The sequence below is a fragment of the Aphelocoma coerulescens genome, chromosome 5, assembly GCF_041296385.1.
Source record: "Aphelocoma coerulescens isolate FSJ_1873_10779 chromosome 5, UR_Acoe_1.0, whole genome shotgun sequence".
Classification (NCBI taxonomy): Eukaryota; Metazoa; Chordata; class Aves; order Passeriformes; family Corvidae; genus Aphelocoma; species Aphelocoma coerulescens.
This window is the reverse complement of record NC_091019.1, coordinates 38,684,315-38,702,174: the sequence shown is the minus strand read 5'-3', so window position 1 is coordinate 38,702,174 and position 17,860 is coordinate 38,684,315. Positions and strand designations below refer to the sequence as shown.

The 17,860-nt window shown below is 34.3% G+C and overlaps 1 protein-coding gene and 1 long non-coding RNA gene across 5 annotated transcripts in view; one reads left to right on the top strand and one right to left on the bottom strand.

The window, feature by feature from the left end:
• Nucleotides 1–17,860, top strand: part of NOVA1 (NOVA alternative splicing regulator 1) — a 144,383-nt gene that overhangs the window by 34,902 nt on the left and 91,621 nt on the right. The window lies entirely within an intron of this gene.
• The window catches only part of LOC138111623 (uncharacterized), a 48,779-nt gene continuing 32,321 nt past the window's right edge, over nt 1,403–17,860 (bottom strand). Inside the window, exon 2 of the long non-coding RNA XR_011151401.1 lies at nt 1,403–1,456. This is a non-coding gene — a long non-coding RNA (uncharacterized lncRNA). The remainder of the gene's footprint in view (nt 1,457–17,860) is intronic.

Sequence of the window (17,860 nt, the reverse complement as noted above, 5' to 3'; positions counted from 1 at the left end):
GCTATTTATATCCTGCAGACTGCTCCTATTGGTGCTGATGGTGATGGTAATAACTTTGAGAGCCCTGCTCTAGCATTCTGTTATCTCCTGGCTAACCACCTTGATTGATTTGAGTACCTGAAATCAAAGCTGTTGTTCTGTGGAAATGTTTGGGGTTTTTTTGCCACTACCATGTCATAAGTCTGACAATGTTTTCAAGAGGTAGAACATAAAAAACATCAGGATCTTTTATGCCTTATTGATAGAGAAATGGTTTATGCAGATAGAAGATTGAAATTTTCTTCATAATTGTTTTATTTCAGTGAAAAATAAGAGTTAGGCAAGACAAATACCTTAGCTGGTTTTTTTTTTTGGATTAATCACTGATACCCATGTTGGGGAAAAAACAGTCGTTGCTTTTTCCTTATGTTGAAACTTGTACTGGATATTCTACTAATAAAAGGTGTCCAAGTCAGCTATAAGATCATTACATTGTCTTTTGGTGCTGTATGACTGTAGCTCTTGCCTGTTTGAACCAAAAGTGGTAAGGTTTGATAAAATAAATTTTCCTTGAACTTGACATCTCACTTCCTTATCAGAAACTCTCATTGGAGTAAATGTCATGTAACTTTTAAAATTTGTTTTGGATTTCTTTACATTTTAATTTGTTTATAATTTGTGTGACTATTCTTTATGGACTAAGCAGCAGTTCAATGTGAATAAGGAAGGGAAGGCGTAAAGCTATGGTAATTTGTATCATACTGCCCCTGATTAAATGTGTTAGATAGTCTTCTTATTTTTAAATTAGGTGATAATACAATGTATTCACAAAGTATTATATAGAAGTATAGAACAAAGGAAGTATCATATGGGTCATGAACTTTAATGAATGAGTGTTGGAGTTGGAATTACAATTGAACAGACAATTTGTCTTGATTTTCATTTGTAGAATTACTACAGTAAAGATACATTTTTTATTAGGTTGCAATTTTTTTAAAAAAACATTAAAGATAAATATCTTTAATGTAAATATTGCATTTTTTTCTGTAATAAAATGAAAAAGATGTTGTACTTCATGCTTTTGAATATTCTTTTTCATGAATGCATGTGAATGAAAATGTATCAAACTAGTTTTTTAATGTGTGAATGCAATGCAATGGTGTTAATGTAATTAAAATGGATATTTGATTAAATGTAAACATATTTAAGTGACTGCCAACACAAGTATTACGTATTAGTACCAACAATACTTGTTTTCCTTCAGTGGCTACAGCCATACTAAAGCACACTTTTCTAAATTTGATGGAGTTTGAATTTCCTAGTCCAATATAATTTAGTTTTCAGCTGAAATTACTGAATGATGTTCAATAAGACATCAGTTATAGAAGTGGGCATATAAAAGCAGCTAAGTATATGGGTTGGGTTTCTTTTTTTTTTTTTTTTTTTTTTTTTTTTTTTTTTTTTTTTTTTTTTTTTTCTTTTCTGCTAGACTTTTACAAGAGTTATTTCCTTTGAATCTACCTGCATTTGTATATTTTTCACTTTTCAGGTAAGCTGTTATTTCTATTCCTCTCACTTGAAAACCCTCCTTTTAGTAACATTTTAACCACTCCTCATACTCTGTCATTACATCACACAGGTAAGTTGCTTACCCCTTGAATAACTGAGATGGTGTCTTCTAAATATAGCATGCATGGAATTTTTGTCACCTTGTGGTAGACGTGTCCTTTTTTTTCTTATGAAGTTCAAGAAAACTGCATATTTAGTCAACTTAATTATTGGACTGTAGCTGTTTCAGGAGATTATGTCCATACTGAACAATGAGGACTCATAAACACGTTGTGTTTTCAGAGTTTTATGTTTCAGGTTTGTACTCCACTGTAGTGTAAATTCAGGTAAAAGGAAAATAGCAATTCAGTTTGTGAACAAATGTAATCTGATGTAGAACTTTAATGTTGCGACTTTCATATATCAGTAAGATTAAGTGCAACTATCAAATTAAGAGGTCATGTAGATGTTGATTAATGGTTAGAACATAATAATACTTCAGTTCTACTGTTGTAGTGTTTTGGCTAGACACTTGCATCAGAAGGGTCAAATGGTATTCATTAATTTCTAGAAAGTATTCTCAACTCTTAATGATCAGGATTTAAGCAGATTGGCATGTACTGTCCTGCTTTTAGAACTCTGTATTGTAGTGAAGGGGTATGTTTGCATGTGAGTGATACAGCTATGTGTAAAATGCACAACTCTGAAAACATTCTGGAGTTTTAGTTACTTGATTGTATGCATTGGGAAACCTGATTGCCTTGGTCATAGTCCCACTTGGCCTTTGAGGGAATTTGTTCCACGGAGGATAAAAAATGGACTAATTAGAGTGAGCATCTGGCCCAAACCTTAAGTGAAACTGAGATATGTCTGGGTAGATGGTTGGTTTAGGAGCTTAAGCACATCGCTGAGTGTCTCAGGTTTCTCTAGATATGCTACTTCCATTTGGAGAGTTTAAGTGAAATAAATGGATTGAGGCTGAATAGTCAAGAGTAAGAATAAGAGGATCTGACTACTGCTTCATGGGAATTTTCAGAGCCTTCTTGCTGTTTCTAGTACAGGTTATAGAGAAACACATAAGTTTTTAATTCAAGTAACTAGAATATAGTTCGGGAGTCTTAGTCAATTGAGGAGGTAGTGAAATAGGACTTAATCTCATCATTTTAAACCCCTAAAAATGAATTTTAAAATGAAGAAATAATCTTGTAGGATTTAGGTCTTGTGTATGAGGGGACTAAGTATATCTTACCTAGGCAGAGAAACCTAGATATTACTCTGAAAAACTGTAAGTGTTTTCAGAAATGGATAAAATGAATTCAAAATAATCTGTATTGGTCTTCAGTAGAAAGTCAGATGATCAATTTCTGATTTAATTGTGGCCACAGATTTTTATCTGTTTTACATCTTCAGGGAAGAGTCATACGGAGGACAGTCATCAACAGAGGGGAAGTAAAAGGAAAATCACTGCCTAAATAGGAGGCTCTCTTATTTAATGCTTTCTTTTAAACATGGACTGGTTTTTTGTATGGTTTGGTGGTTTGTTTGGTTTCTCTTTCATTCGCATTTGTAGGTTCTAAAAGTGGATATTGAATAAACTCTTACACAGAATTATTTTCTGAATATAGTGGTATGTTCAGAGCTTTTACTCTCCCTCAATGTTATGACAAGCTCTGTATATCAACTCTGTGAGGATGTTTACAAGTAACTTAATATACTACATAATATCCTAGCAACTGGAAATGCCGCCTGTATGTGTTAAAAGCAAGTGTAGCTAGTTATGCAGCCAGATTTATATCTGGCATATCCTGTGTGCTAGATTTTAACCATTAGCAAGATGTTTGATTTACAGGTCAGTGATGCTAAATAATTTTATCTCATTTGCTTTGTCTTAGGTTATGTTTTTTAGGATGAACTAGAATGGGAAAACAGCTCATTTGTAGGTGGCCAAAAGACAGAATCCTACTTTGATTTTTTTTGCAAGTTCTTTTACACCCCTGTTTTAACATTAGTTAACAGAAGAACCTTCTATACACCTGTTAATAAGTCTTAGCACAATCAAATAGTATTTAAAAATACTAAAAATCTATTCAAAGTTATCAGCATTAACTTTTCTGATTTTTATTTGGTCTGTATGTATTTGTCTTTTCATCTTTAGAACTGTGGTGAATTTAATCATCTTCATGTAGTATAATAAAACACGTAAGATATCCTCTTCATCTTATATATCTTGGCCTCCCTTTTTGCACTGCAATTAATGCAGAATAGAAGGCTCATATCTGCTACACAGTAATTTGATTTTAGGCTCAGTGAACCCTAAATGATAATGAATATGTAAGGAATTACCCTAAAAATATTTGCATTTATAGGGGAAGGGGGGGTTTTTGATGTTTTGTTTTGTTTTGTTTTTCCCCAAAATGTTTATGGTAGTAAACCACTGGATAATTTTCTAGCATGCCAAAAAGCATTTTCAGTTTTTTCTGTCACAGACAAGCTATTCATTTGGCAGTTATTTCCCCCTGATTTCTACATTGGTGTGTTGATGAGAACAAACTGTTTACAGTGTTTCAAAGATATGGGGTATGTCTGGGAGATATGTGATGTTTTTCTTTGATTATTAACCCTCAATACAACAAATATAAAATATTTTGTGAGTAATGGTACCATATAAAGATTGTACTGGTAAGTCATCTCCCACCCCCAGCTGTTTTGTATATGTATGGCAGGTCATTGTAACACAAAATCAAGAAATGTTTGTTGCGTAGAAAATACTGTTAAATGTAGAAGCTCTTAACACTCTGTAGGTATTTCTTGAGCATGAGGACTACATATTTGAAATGATGATGATTTTTTATGATTTGTCTTCACTATTCCAAGGCCTCCTTAATTTTAAAATGTGATTTTTGGAGTCCAGTTTGTGCATCTGACTCCAATTCTGTTGCTATTACATCATTTGCTTCCTAAAAAATGAAATTCTTTTCTACACAGTAATCAGGTTTGGTTGGCTTGGCGGGTTTTTTTGAGATCAGCTTTTAAAGTAAAAAATTTATTTTGCTAATTGGAGACTTCAACAGAATTGGTATAATCTGATACTCGTTTTGCACAAGATTGATTCAGAGCATAAGTCTTAATGTCTGTGCAGTCTCAAGATGAGATACTTAAATTCTGAAGTTAAAGAAATTCACTTTTTATTTAAAATGGATTTTCTTTTTCATTTTTTTCTTTCACAAAACTTGAATCTCAGCAGAGATTTTAAAATATGAGATTTAGTTATTTTGCAGAATCTGAGAGGATGAAAGCAGAAAGGTTCTTGTCTTGTTTACCACTGCCTACTACTGAGGCTAGAAGAAACTAAAACCAGCATTATTAGATTATAAATATAAGTGCTTGGTCACTAGAAGATTAAAATATGGGTTTGGTTTTTGCATTTTGTTATGTCATTATGATTTTAGCTAACTAAGTCAGTGGAGCAATTTTCCAGGTAAAATAAATGGAGTATTGACTATTTTTAGTCCTACAGCCAAAGATGTACTTCTAGATTCAGTATTATTTTTACAAACAGCCTTTTCCCATTGCTGTTTCTCATAGCTTGAGATTGTATCTGAGAATATCTGAACCAGCTGTATTTTAGTTGTAGATGCTTCATGATCATGCATTAGTTTTACTCTTTGGCAAAGACAGGCTTGATGAATGCTTCGTTGTCATGACCAGTTTTGAAAATACATAAAAGTTACATATACTTAAAAGTCATGGAAAAGAACAGAGGTCTTGAGAAACTATCTGGTAGATATGAAGTGTTCTCTATGGACAAACTTCCTCAAGCTTTCTCTTTCCCACATCTTTTATTACTGTGCTATGAAGGAAATAGCTTTGTGCCTGTTTTGTAGGAAGTCAGTCTGTTTTGTCATATGGGACAGTAAAGTGTTGTATATCCCTTTTGTAGTTGTGCTATGTACTTGTGTGTCTTGTGTGGTGCAAACAGTTTTTCAGGAAGTGAATCATTTGAAAACCCTGCATAATTTTTACAGGTATTCAATGAGTTAGGAAGTGACATTTCATTTGTAAGCACCTGAAATGGAAATATATTTTAAAAAAGAGCCTCAGACAATTTCAGAGGTGCAGTCATAATTGGATGCGTTCTTTACCCCACTCTTTCCCATCTGTTGGATTTGTAAGCAATGCTTACTATTGTATCTACCAAATACTGGATATGGACGTATCATATATCTAATGTATGTAAATATGTCATCATATGAAGGAAGTCAACAATGGATAGCTGAAAACATTTCAATGTTGTATTTGTAACCAATAAGAACTGTTCTCTTCTGGTTTTTTGTAGTCTTTTTGTAATACTAAAATCTTTCTATTCTTTTACAGTCTTCAGTACAGTTTCTCCTGCATGTGGCTGACTGTACATTTGCAGTCACAGTATCTTTGGGTCTCAGATACAATTATAAAGTATGTTGCGAGTAGTGGTGCCATATAACAACTGTACTGAGAAGTTTTTCATCACTGTTCTGCTTTCTAAGAAAACATATGTGGGAGATAAATATTATTCTAAAACATAGTGTGTAGTACTATTTCAGTGTGTCATGACTTTCTAGAGAAGTCTTTGACTTTCTTGCCTTTCTTAACAAAATACCATTGATAGGTGGGTGATCATACATTTGGTGGTGAACTATCACATTTGCATATAAAAATACAAATGCAGTTGGGCATCTCAAAACAATGTGATATATATCATAACATATTATTTCCAAGTAAATGAAAATTTCTGTATAAAACCACAAGTTGGAGTAGCAGAGGAAAGAATATGAAGACATAACATTTTCTGTAATAGCTGGAATTAAAAATTGTTTTGGCTGCTATAGGATGAAGCTGTGCCACATCATGAAAAATTTCTTTGGCAAAGTCTTGGGAGAATTTTTCTTAGTTTTGGATTGCTACAGAAATGAATTGCACAGCCTTTCTTTTTGACGTTCTTTATTTTTTGACCATTTTGAGATACCTTTTTCCTTTTCTTATACCAGGTAAAAATGTTTATGAGAGATGTTAATGTCACTTCATTTTTCAGTTTTAAAAAATTATAAGTTAGCACAGAAAAGGCAAAGATAATATTTTCACTGAACTGATATTTAGAAATTGTTCTTTCACTAGAGTACATGGTAATTTTTAGTTTGTTTTATTTAGGTAACATTTTTCATGTTTACTTCACCAATTTCTTACTTACCCTCTTTCCATTTTAGTTTAAATTCTATATACTCCAAAGTGGATATTCTATAATATTCTTAGGAGTTGTGCTCTTTTCCCTTCAAAATTGAAAGACTTTCACAAATTTTAGAACCTCTTATGTGCAGTGTAACCTTTTAACGCACCTGGTTTTAGTTGGTAAACAAAAAGTTGCACTGTGTATGGTGAATTAGTTCTGCAGTGTCTAATTTACATTTCTGTTACCTACCTGCTGGCATTACCTTGACAGATATTGAAAAAGGAAGTGAAAAAGAATACGCCTGTTCTAGAACTCACTTGGCATGTTGAGAAATTGGTGGCACTGTAGTATCTCTGTTGTTGAACTGGGAAAAGATTGGATTAGCGCATTTCACTTATATATCTGTCTGCTTTTCTCTATTGCTCAGGGACAACACTGTGGGTCTTTTTAATTTTTTAAATGTTTTCAATTTGTATTTCATTTGTGATATAACATTATATATGTGTTTTACTGAGCACTGCAGTATGTATGCAAATTAGCTTTTTTCCTGTACTTTTTTGCTTTTAATAGGAGCTGTGTTATATAGCAATTACTATGTTATATAGCAAAATATGTATCTATTTTTATAGATTTTACAGATTTCAAGTGCTAGTTTAAAAATCTGTCCAAGCTTAGGTAAATTTATTTTATGATACAAAAGAATTTGGCCAGTTCTGTGTAGATGAAATATTGATGGACTTCCTTAGGAAACTGCTGTTATGTAACAAGTTTATTGAATCTTTGTACTTCTGTGTACAGAAGCACCTTTGTTGCTTTGATGACAGTAACTGAGCAGGTACAGAATAACAAATATTCAGACTTTGCTGTTTAGAATTGTTCACTTGTATTTTTATTTTATTTTATATTTTTATTATAGAGCCCCCTTTCCAAGCAAAATTTTCCTGATGGAATCTTTGACTTGCATAACGCTGATAAGTTCCAGCTAAGATTCCAGGTGTAAGACAGCATGTCCACGGGGACTTCTAGTGGTGTCATCTCCAAATTTCCCCAGCAGTTTTCCATGGATGTTTTGAAGTCCTGGTTTGGTTAACATATATAGATACTAGTAGTGAGGCGCCAGCACTTTGCTTTTTTAGTAAGCTTGTGTTTGCCACCATCAAAGGACTTACACTACTGATGACATTGTGAGGGGGGAGGTTTTATGAGCCTATTAGAGCCTCTCAACCTTAGTTCCAGTTGGTGTTGCTAGTATATATGTGAGATTAACAATTAAAATGTAATTTCATTAGATAAAAAAGGAATAAAATAGGTGTATACAGTTTCCACTTTTTTTTTTTAATTTAAATTCAAATAATTTTTTCGTAATATTTCTGTACAAGTAATAATGCCCAGAGGTGAGATCCTAATTTATTTGTCATCATGCAAAGCACTTTTTACCTATAATTAGTATGTATTTAGGGAACAAAACATAAAAACTTAAAGATCACGCCTACTGACAAATTTGTCTTACTCCATATTTTAAAGCACCATTATGGTCATCAGCAAAATCTTTTTCATAAGTAGTGCCAGAGTGCTAAGGACCCAATGATCCAGTGGACACTGGTATTTTATATTTTTCAGGAGCACAGTGGAGCTGAGCTGATCCTGCCAACTTCCTCTACGTTTTCTGGGACCATGAAAGAACTGGCAACCCTGCCTTTTAACACTGCCATGTTTTTAGCTCTTTTCTGTAAACTATTGATCAAATCCCAAGATTAGAGAATAATTTGTAAGACACTTCTAAGGAGTTAAACTTCATGGCATTTCAGGCACTGAGAGTTTTGATTTGCTGTTGTACTTGCATCAGTTGTGCATATTTTTAATATTTGAATATGAGTAGGGAAGCATAAAGACTCAAGATTGAAAAATCTGTTAAATAATATATTTCCCTTTCAAAAGAACTGTTTACATAACTAAATTAATGTATTTTCTGTACAATGGCCTGAAATTGTAAATAAATATTGAAGTTATTTTATATTTTATCCATTTGGTATTAATTTTACTTAAATACTTACCACCGATAAGTGCAATTTTAAATACCTTATATCATTTTAAAATATGATATATGCCCACCTTGTTTGGTAAGGTTCATACAATTAAATTTTTCTCACTTTTTATCTGATATTTTTGGTTTCATTAAGATAACTGATTTTGCACAACTGCATTTATAACACATTCTTGATTGACTGATGAAAACCTTTCACGTGCTTTCAGTAGGAGCTAGATTCTTACGCTTGTGGCACAGCATTATTATTTTGCACTGAGTATGAACTGCAGTATTAATAAAGCAATGACAGCTTTAATGTTGATGGTTTGGGATTTTACCAGGCAATTATGGTAATTTTGTTGCAAATAAGATAAAAAGATACTTAAAAAAAAAGCCCTACATGATTTGTGGAGATATTTTTTTCAGATAATATGACTTGCATGTGGGAATAAACAGGAGTAAAAACAATAGTCTCTCCCCTCATACTCTCCCCACACCCCATATTCAAAACCTTGACCAGATGAAAGGAGGCAGTGGGTTATTAGAGACCTTGATTTTATGGAAGCATTTGCTGGGATTTTTGGCTTGATTTCACAGAGGACCTTAATGTATATTTGTGTAGTTTCAAGTGGTAGCATGCTGTGTTTAGAATTTTGCACTTTCAATAATTGTTGGTAATATACCTTTTCCTTTACACTTCTCACACTTTTTCCAGTAAGCACCCTTTCAGACAGTCTCCCTCTTAGATGCAGATGCATGTGCTCTGTCTTGCATTCTTTCATACACACAAGGATGCATGCAATTTGGATTTCAAGTTAGATTTATTATATCGATCAGATACATCCATATCTTTCATTTGATACATAAATCTTTGCTGTTGCAATGGCTCATTTTATGAAATTATGTTAATGATTCTTCTTCAAATAGTAAATCATTTTTCAACACTAAAAACATTAGCATACATTCACATATTTAGCAGTGACAAACTCCAATATCAAAGTAAAATTTTGGTTTTAACGCTTTTCCTGTTTTTAAATGATACACATACATAGAAAGATCAAGAATCTTTAAATTATCAGGTGGTATTTTCTTACCCATTTGCTTTATGGTTTTGGTTAAAATATGCATATTTAGTATGTACTTATTTACAAAAGCACAGACAGGTTAGTGTTTTCTGTCATGTGTAATTTTCATCCCACTAAGTGACTTGTAATACTCTGTAGATATACCTCTAAAAGGAGTCTTCAGTAATTGCAAAACCTAGGATGTTATTGGTTCATACTTTCAAGATAATTGATAATTTTACTTGGCAGCGAGGAAACAACTATTGCATCAGAGTTTCCATTCTGAAAATTAATTTACAAAACCAAGATGATGCAGGACAAATCATAAAACTAAAAGTAATTTTTTAGTTAAATCATATATCAAAACTATAGTTTGAACAGTGTTGGTTCTGCAGAATAACTTGTATCCAATCCAGTCTAGCAATTAAGTGGTGGTAAAGCCCACTTACCATTTGCATAGTCTCAGATCACTTCAAAAATTAGGTTAAAAGTTTTAATCATCTGGGGTAGATGCTGTATGCTTATTTATAAAGTGAATGGAATATAGGTGCAATACCATTTGAAAAACTTGCAATTGAATCCCACTGGAGACTTTCAGAAGATGTTACAATAATTAAAATAGGAAAGTATTTGTTTCCTAGAGAGACAGAGAATTAAATACAAAAGTTGTTCTGGAAATATTAATATTGTATTATTACCCTATTGTTGATTAGGTGCTTCTGTTTTGTTAGATGGCTGAAGGAAAATGTAGAAAATCAAAGCTTAAAGGGAGTGATGAAATCTTCCTATAGCCAAGGTCACAATGACAGTAAAACTGCTATTTTATGGAAGAGGGAGAACAGGTATAGGAGACCTGTGCAATATAATTTCAAATATCTCTGAAGAGGAAGGTATAGTACTGATGATTTTGTAGAGTAGCCCTCTTGTTTGCTCGTTCCCCACACACTGCCACTTGTCTGTCTTTCTGAAACAATCTGTATTTTCAATGTAGATTCTGCAGTGTTTTTAAGAACTTACCAAATTCTACCAGCAAATAAGAGATTGGAGTGTTTAAGACGCTACTTGCCTGCAGAGTTGCAAAGCAAGACTTGAAGTTTTGAAATGGAGCTAAAGTTTACAAGAGGGGAAGAAAAAATTTGTCATTTTAATTTCAGGAACTCATATGCAGAAATTTTAAATACATCTGTGTTGCTTTTAAGGCTGCCTGGACATCATGAAACTTGCCAGGAGCCTCTCTTTTGGGAGGATCATGGAATCATAGAATATCCTGAGTTGGAAGGGACCCCCAGGAATCAGGAAAGTCCAGCTCCTGGCCCTGCACAGCATCATCCCAAAGAGTCACACCACATGTCTGAGTGTTGTCCAAACTCTTCCTGAACTCTGTCAGGTTGGTGTTGTGACCACTTCCCTGGAGAGCTTGTTCCAAGGCCCAAACACCCTCTGGGTGAAGAACCTTTTCCAAATGTACAACCTAAACTTCCCGTGACACTGCTTCAGGCCGTTCTCTGGGGTCCTGTCACTGATCACCCCAGACAAGAAGTCAGTATATGCCTTTCCTCCTCCTTTGGATGCTTTCTAATAGCTTTATACCTTTCTTACATTGTGATGCCCAAAACTGCACAAGAACTCAAGGTGGGACCACGCTAGCACTGAACAAAGTGGGACAGACCCCTCCTTCATCTGTCTGGTGTTGCTGTGTGGACGACCCTCCTGGCTGTCAGGGCACTGCTGACTCATTCAACTTTCTGTCAAGCAGGACCTCCAGGTCCATTCAGTGGCACTGCTTTCCAGTCTCTCCTCCCTGAGTCTGTATCTAATCCAGGTTTACCACATCCCAGGTGCAGAATTTGGCACTTGTCTCTGTTAATCTTCATATTGTTGGTGATTGTCCAGCCCTCTCATTTGTCAAGGTCTCTCTGCAGGGCTTTATCAGCCAACCAACTTAGTATCCCTTTGAGACCTGCATTCAAGTAATTTATGAAGATGCTAAAGAGCACTGGCCCAAAGATGGAGCCCTGTGAAACCCCTCTAGTGACAGGTTGCCAGTCTGATGTCACCCCATCTACTATTACCTTTTGAGCCTGACCCGTGAGCCAGTTGCTCACCCATCCCACGATGTGCTTATTCAGCTGTGTGTTGGGACATTTTGACCAGAAGGATTCTGTGAGAAACAGTTTTGAAAACTTTAATGAAATTCAAAAAGATTGCGTCATCTGGCTTCCCTTGATCAACTTGGTAATTCCCTTGTTATCAACTTGGTGATTTCCTAGAAGGAAATCAGGTTAGACGAGCAGGACTCTCCTGTCATGAAGCCATGCTGGCTGTGACCAATAACTGTTGTCATTCAGGTGTGTTTCAATACCTCTCAGTGCAATCTTCATAACTTTGCCAGGCACTGAAGTGAGATTGACAAGCGTGTACTTTCCAGGGTCATCCTTCTTGCCCTTCTTGAAAATTGGGACATTTGTCAGCTTCTGGTCAGCTGGGACCACTCTGGGTTCAAAAGAGTGTTCAAAAGTCATTGAGATAGGCCTCACAATGACATCTGCTAACTCTTCGAGTGTTCTCAAATGAATCCCATCAGGCCCTTTCGGCTTATAAAGATCGAGCTGGAGCAGCAAATCCCGCACAAGTTCAGGATTGACTGGGAGTCTGTCATTCTCACAGACATGGCCTCAGAGCTTGGGACACTGGGCCACCCTAAGTCTGTTACAGGTACAGAAGGCAAAGCAAGCATTAACTGCCTCTGCCTTGTCCATGTCTCTGTTTGTGAGGTGGCCATCCTCATCCAGTGTTATTTCTGCACTGCTATTTGTTATTAATGTATTAAAAAAAAAATCTTTATTTTGTCCCCTTCTGTAATGGCCAGCTTCAATTGGATGGGCCAGTACCTTGATTCATTATTTTTGTGATACTGTACAGCTCAGTTTTTGCTAGGCATCCCTGCTCTCACTGTAAAATCATCACTGTATGATTGCTATGATATGTTTTCTGTTGGTTCTGTAGTATAATGTGAAGAAGCCTTTTGCATGGAATTGTTGACAGTTTGACAGTTACATATATCTATTTTCTTTTTAGAATGGTTGTTAAAAATTGTGGTCACTTGATAAGCAACAAAAGAGAAAATCAATTCCCTCAGTGGTGGAAAATTCTAGAGATAAATTCAGCAAAGTCAAAAGTTTAACTTGTGAGCCCAGTGCAGTATAATTTTTGCATTTCTGTAATTGAGAAGAACTTACAGCACCAAAGTATTTTGTGTATGAAGTCTGAATAACGAATCCCATTTTCATTAATTATACTTGAGATTAGAATTAAATTTTATTGTAAGAAAATTTCTGAATGTTTCACTGGAAATACTAATAATTTTATGCTAATTTGGTATTCGGGAGTGGTGACAGAGGTTGTAAAGGGTCCTACCTTTTTTGGCTGACTCACTGTGCTTTCATCTATTAAATCTTTGGTGTGTTGAAGGTATACTTCACTTCGCCTTGGCCAGTGGTATTTTCTGAGAATTTATTTTGATTTTAATAGCAATATGTTAATGGTCTCTGGAAGCTCTTTGATTAACTAGTGCAGTAAAGCCATGTTAAAATGCATTTTAATACTAAAGGCTTAATTAATAAATGCATTATTTCTTATTTTTGGAAAAGTACTTGATTAATTGAATGTTAGCATTTTTATCTAGGTATATCACTCTATCTTACCTTTGGCCTTTCAGGGAAAATACTTTGTTTAGGTGTTTAAATTATCATGTATTTTGAGATAAATTACTTCACTGTCTGGCTCTGATATTTACAGAAATGAAGATGTGAGTTGGAATAAGCTTGTCTTAATCACAGTAATATAACATGGAAATGGTAGTCAGATAAGTGAAATAGGATTTCTGTCTCTTAATTTTAAAATATTATCTAGGTTTATCTGGGATAAATCGTGAAACTTGTGCTTGATTCACTCCCTCTAAATTCTCATCTAGAATACTTTTACTTTTTACCCAGTAGTTGTTACTGTTGTCTTGGATCTTGCTGCAATCATTTAATCCTGTATAAAGACAAGATTGAAGTTATCACTTGAGGCTATCATAAAATAGCCTAAATACCTTGTGCTTCAGGAGTTACTAGAGAAGTAATATAAGATCATTTGTTTAAAATGAACTATCTTAGGTTTTTAGAAGCTAAAATATTGTGACTTTTGCCATTTGCTTTTTTTTTGTTGCTATCTTAACTGCTTTCAAGACTTCCAGCTCTTCTCTGCTGAGTTGTTGTGGGCCTTTTGCTTAACTCCTGGAAGGAAAAAGCCTGAAACAAACAAAACTAAGCTTTCCCACACTTCTTTTAATCCAAATGTGTCTATACAAGTCAAGTCTGGTTTATTTTAGTTTTGACTCTGTGATGTGTATTTAGGAGGAGTGACTTATGTGTGGGGATTTTTTTCAGGAGGCTTTATTTTGTCTGCCACACTTGGTCAGCTGCTCGACACTTGTGGGGAAAAAAGTACTACTGCAGAGACAAGTAGCTTAAAACCATTTCAAAAGGGTTGGATACTAGGCCAGTGACTTTCAATTTGACTCTTTATGTGGTGTAAAGTCAGGGTAAAGAGTTGTGTCACCAGGATACATGCCTATAGTTACTTGCATTTGTTAAAAGGCATCTGCATTTCATAGTAAAAAGAATCTATTGGTACCTAGATTTAGTAAATTGCAATAACAAGTTAGATGGGTTTAAGTGTGTGAAATGCTATGTCTTAGTGCGTGGTATGACCTTAGAGGTGCAAGCAGGAGCCTTGAGAATTTTATATTTGCTTTTAACTCTTCCCGCATGCAGATGTTCTTGTCCTTTAAGTTGGCCGTCCATGCATGTGTCACTTGCACAAAGTTTATATTTAATTTGTTAAAACTGGCAACTCCTTGTGTGTAACAGAGTATGTCTTTTCTCCAGTGAAGCTTCATTATCTTGAGAGAATGAAATTCTTCTTTTTTCTTGTTTTGGAAGAACTACAGCATTTATATTTCACCGTGTGAAACACTGGGTGTGTGGTGCACTGGATGGCCACATAGTAACAGTATTTAGACAAATGTTCACAGTACAATTAACTTCTGAGTGTCTTTAGAACAGTCTATATAAGAAATTATTCCAATGTGCTTTCATATGAATTTTTTTTCCCTATTGAACTATCAGTAGGCGTGATAAAAACTCATCTGCAGTATGTGTTCATGTTTGTAAGTGTTTATATGTTGCTTATTTTACATATCGCAGCAAGAGAAGGTTTGGCATGATTTCAAGCTGCATTAAAAAAATCCATTATGTTAAACAAAAGACCATTTTCGATGATGTCTCTCTAGCACTTGAAAAAGGTTGTCTTGAAGCACTTCTGTGGCTTTTATACAGTGGAAGTATGTCAATTAATACAATATCTGTGCCTTCAGAATCTTGTGAAATTGAAATCTAGTTTTGTCCTTGCCTTAAAAATTGGTTCAGTGTTGAAAAACAAAATCTATATATTTTTTCCAAGTATTAAAATCTTTTTCATTCAAAATCAGCAATTATTGCTGCTTACAAATGAAAAGGCTTATTCAAAATGCTTTGATTTTATTTCCTGAATTAACTAATATTGACAAGGTTGTCCTTCAGAGGGTTGTAATACAGCATTTAATGATCGACTATAGTTTTCTTTAATAACCTCTGTAAAAAGATAATTATCTTACGTATAATCATTGGCTGATACACTTAGCAGCCTATCTATGATTCATTCTTTGCAATTGCTCACACTTTGTAGCCTAGAGATGTAAAGAACTGCATGCTTTTCTTGACAGGTATTGTTAATAGTTAAAGGTATTCTAAATTTTCCCATTCTGCATTTCAATGCCCTTGACTATAGACAGGAATGACATCCTCTAGGCTGTGTGAGCATTCAGTCTCAGATAACCAATTGGTTGTTTGGTACTTGAGCTTTCCCATGACTGTTCAGATTAATGACAAGCAGTTGGATGTTGTACATGGGTACCAAATTGTGATAATTGGAAAGTTATTTAAATGCCACATAAACCAATTAAGAAGATATAAGTACTTTTCAGTTTCAAGAAAGAAGTTTAGATAACATTTAATAGTATATAATAATTAAATTTTCACAACATTTGAAGTATGAGCTATTTCAGCTTGAGCTCCAACATGGTCAGTTTTTATCTACTAATGATAGACTGATGATCCAAATTTATAATGTAGTAGAATATTGAACTTGGTTTTAGTGAACAGAGAATTTGGCTTCTTAGTTTTTGTAACTAGTAGAAATAATAGAAGAGCAAGAACTGTCAAGACCTTCAGCTTTATTGTGATGTATGTGCAGTAACGTTATAAGAAAAAAAAGGTAAAATCAAAGGTAACCTCTGTTAAGTAAAATGCAGTCATTAGAAGCTGAAACCACTACAGTTTAAATTTTGATAAAACAGCAGCATATTGTTTATTTTAGATTAGCATACTTTCCTATCTTGCTATGCTTTCTTACAAATGAAATTTTTGAAGTGTAATAAAAATGTACTTTAGCTCACCATGTCATTACTATCATCTTCCAGGCATGTTATCATAATCTCCTGTGTAAAAATTTTTTGGTTTTGCTACTGTTGAACCTTGAGACAGTTGAAGTTGTCTAAATGCTTATCAACTTTTGAAAAGTCCATATATTCAGCTTTTGTTCAAGTCAATTTTTTAAAGTTCATTAAAATGCTCTACTGGTGAGGAAAGCTGAATGTAAGTTGCCACAATTGAAACTATAATTTTCAGGTATTTGAGTTGAATATATCTTTGAAACTTCAGACACGAAAGCCAAATAGTTTTCTACTTATCATTTCACTTGAACAGCACCCTCCAATCAAAAACTAACTAAATAACAGGCTCTCCACAGCATCCAACAAGGGGGACGGCTTCCAGGGTTAGTGTAATGTGAATTGTAGACAGTTTCTTATCTTTTTAGTAGAATATAGCCACTAGCTATCACTAGAAACCAATCAAATCAAATAAAACAACCAAAAAAACCCCAGAACAACAAAACCAACAAACAAGTGGTTTCTGAATTCTTTCATTACCCAGCAATTTTTTTATATAGCCATGGTTTTGTGCTTCTTAAAGCTTGTTCATTTCCTAAACCCTGTAGTCCTGTGTAGTGATATGCTCATTTTAGAGTGGAGTTCTAGATGATTTGTTACTTTTTCATAGATATTTTTAAATTTTTCTTAGTTTTATAGGGATGAAGTATTTTGCATGCGTTGACAGGCAGTTTCTGTCTTGTTGGTGCAGCAGAGGAGGACTGTTTTACCGAGCCCTGACTTACACAAGGATTTCCTTACGGGGTTTTAAAGTTCTTACTCTCACCACTCTGACAATCTGTATCTCAAACTGGATTTGGGGCTAGGCAGCATCTTTGCTTTATAGTTGACCGGTTCTCTATTTACTTCATAGTTGCACTTTCTTCAGTTAGACTTTGGTTTATTCTCATACTTTGTTCTGCACTGTGTATGCTTGTATATACTTTCTCTCTCTGAAATCTGTTCCTGAGTGCAATCTTGTTTTGTACCAAAGCAGGAGATGAAAGCTTTGTGGTCTAACAATGAATAGAGGTAATAAATATTGCAAAATTCTCTCTTGTGTACTCATATAATAGCTACATTATGGATGCACGTTGGTTCTTGATATTGTTACTGGAATAGTTTTTTAAACTGAAATATAAGCCCTTCTTACCGTGAAAAGAAACTGTTATATGACTAACATGTTGTAGTAGAACAAAAAAGCAACTTTTGTTTTACTTTCAGGCTCCAGCTGAATGTCTCATTTGCCAGTGTTTAGAATGTATTATTGTGGAGGAGAATAAGAGTGTTAGTGTTTGCTTTCTCCCAGATTTTCAATATAAAGTCTAGTGATAAAAAACTTAAAAATATATAATTGCTAGTATTTCGAACTCAATACAGTAAACCACCATGTGGTGTAATAGTAAAGGGAAAATTGCTATGAATATAGCTTTAAAAACATATATTTGCAATACTATTATAAA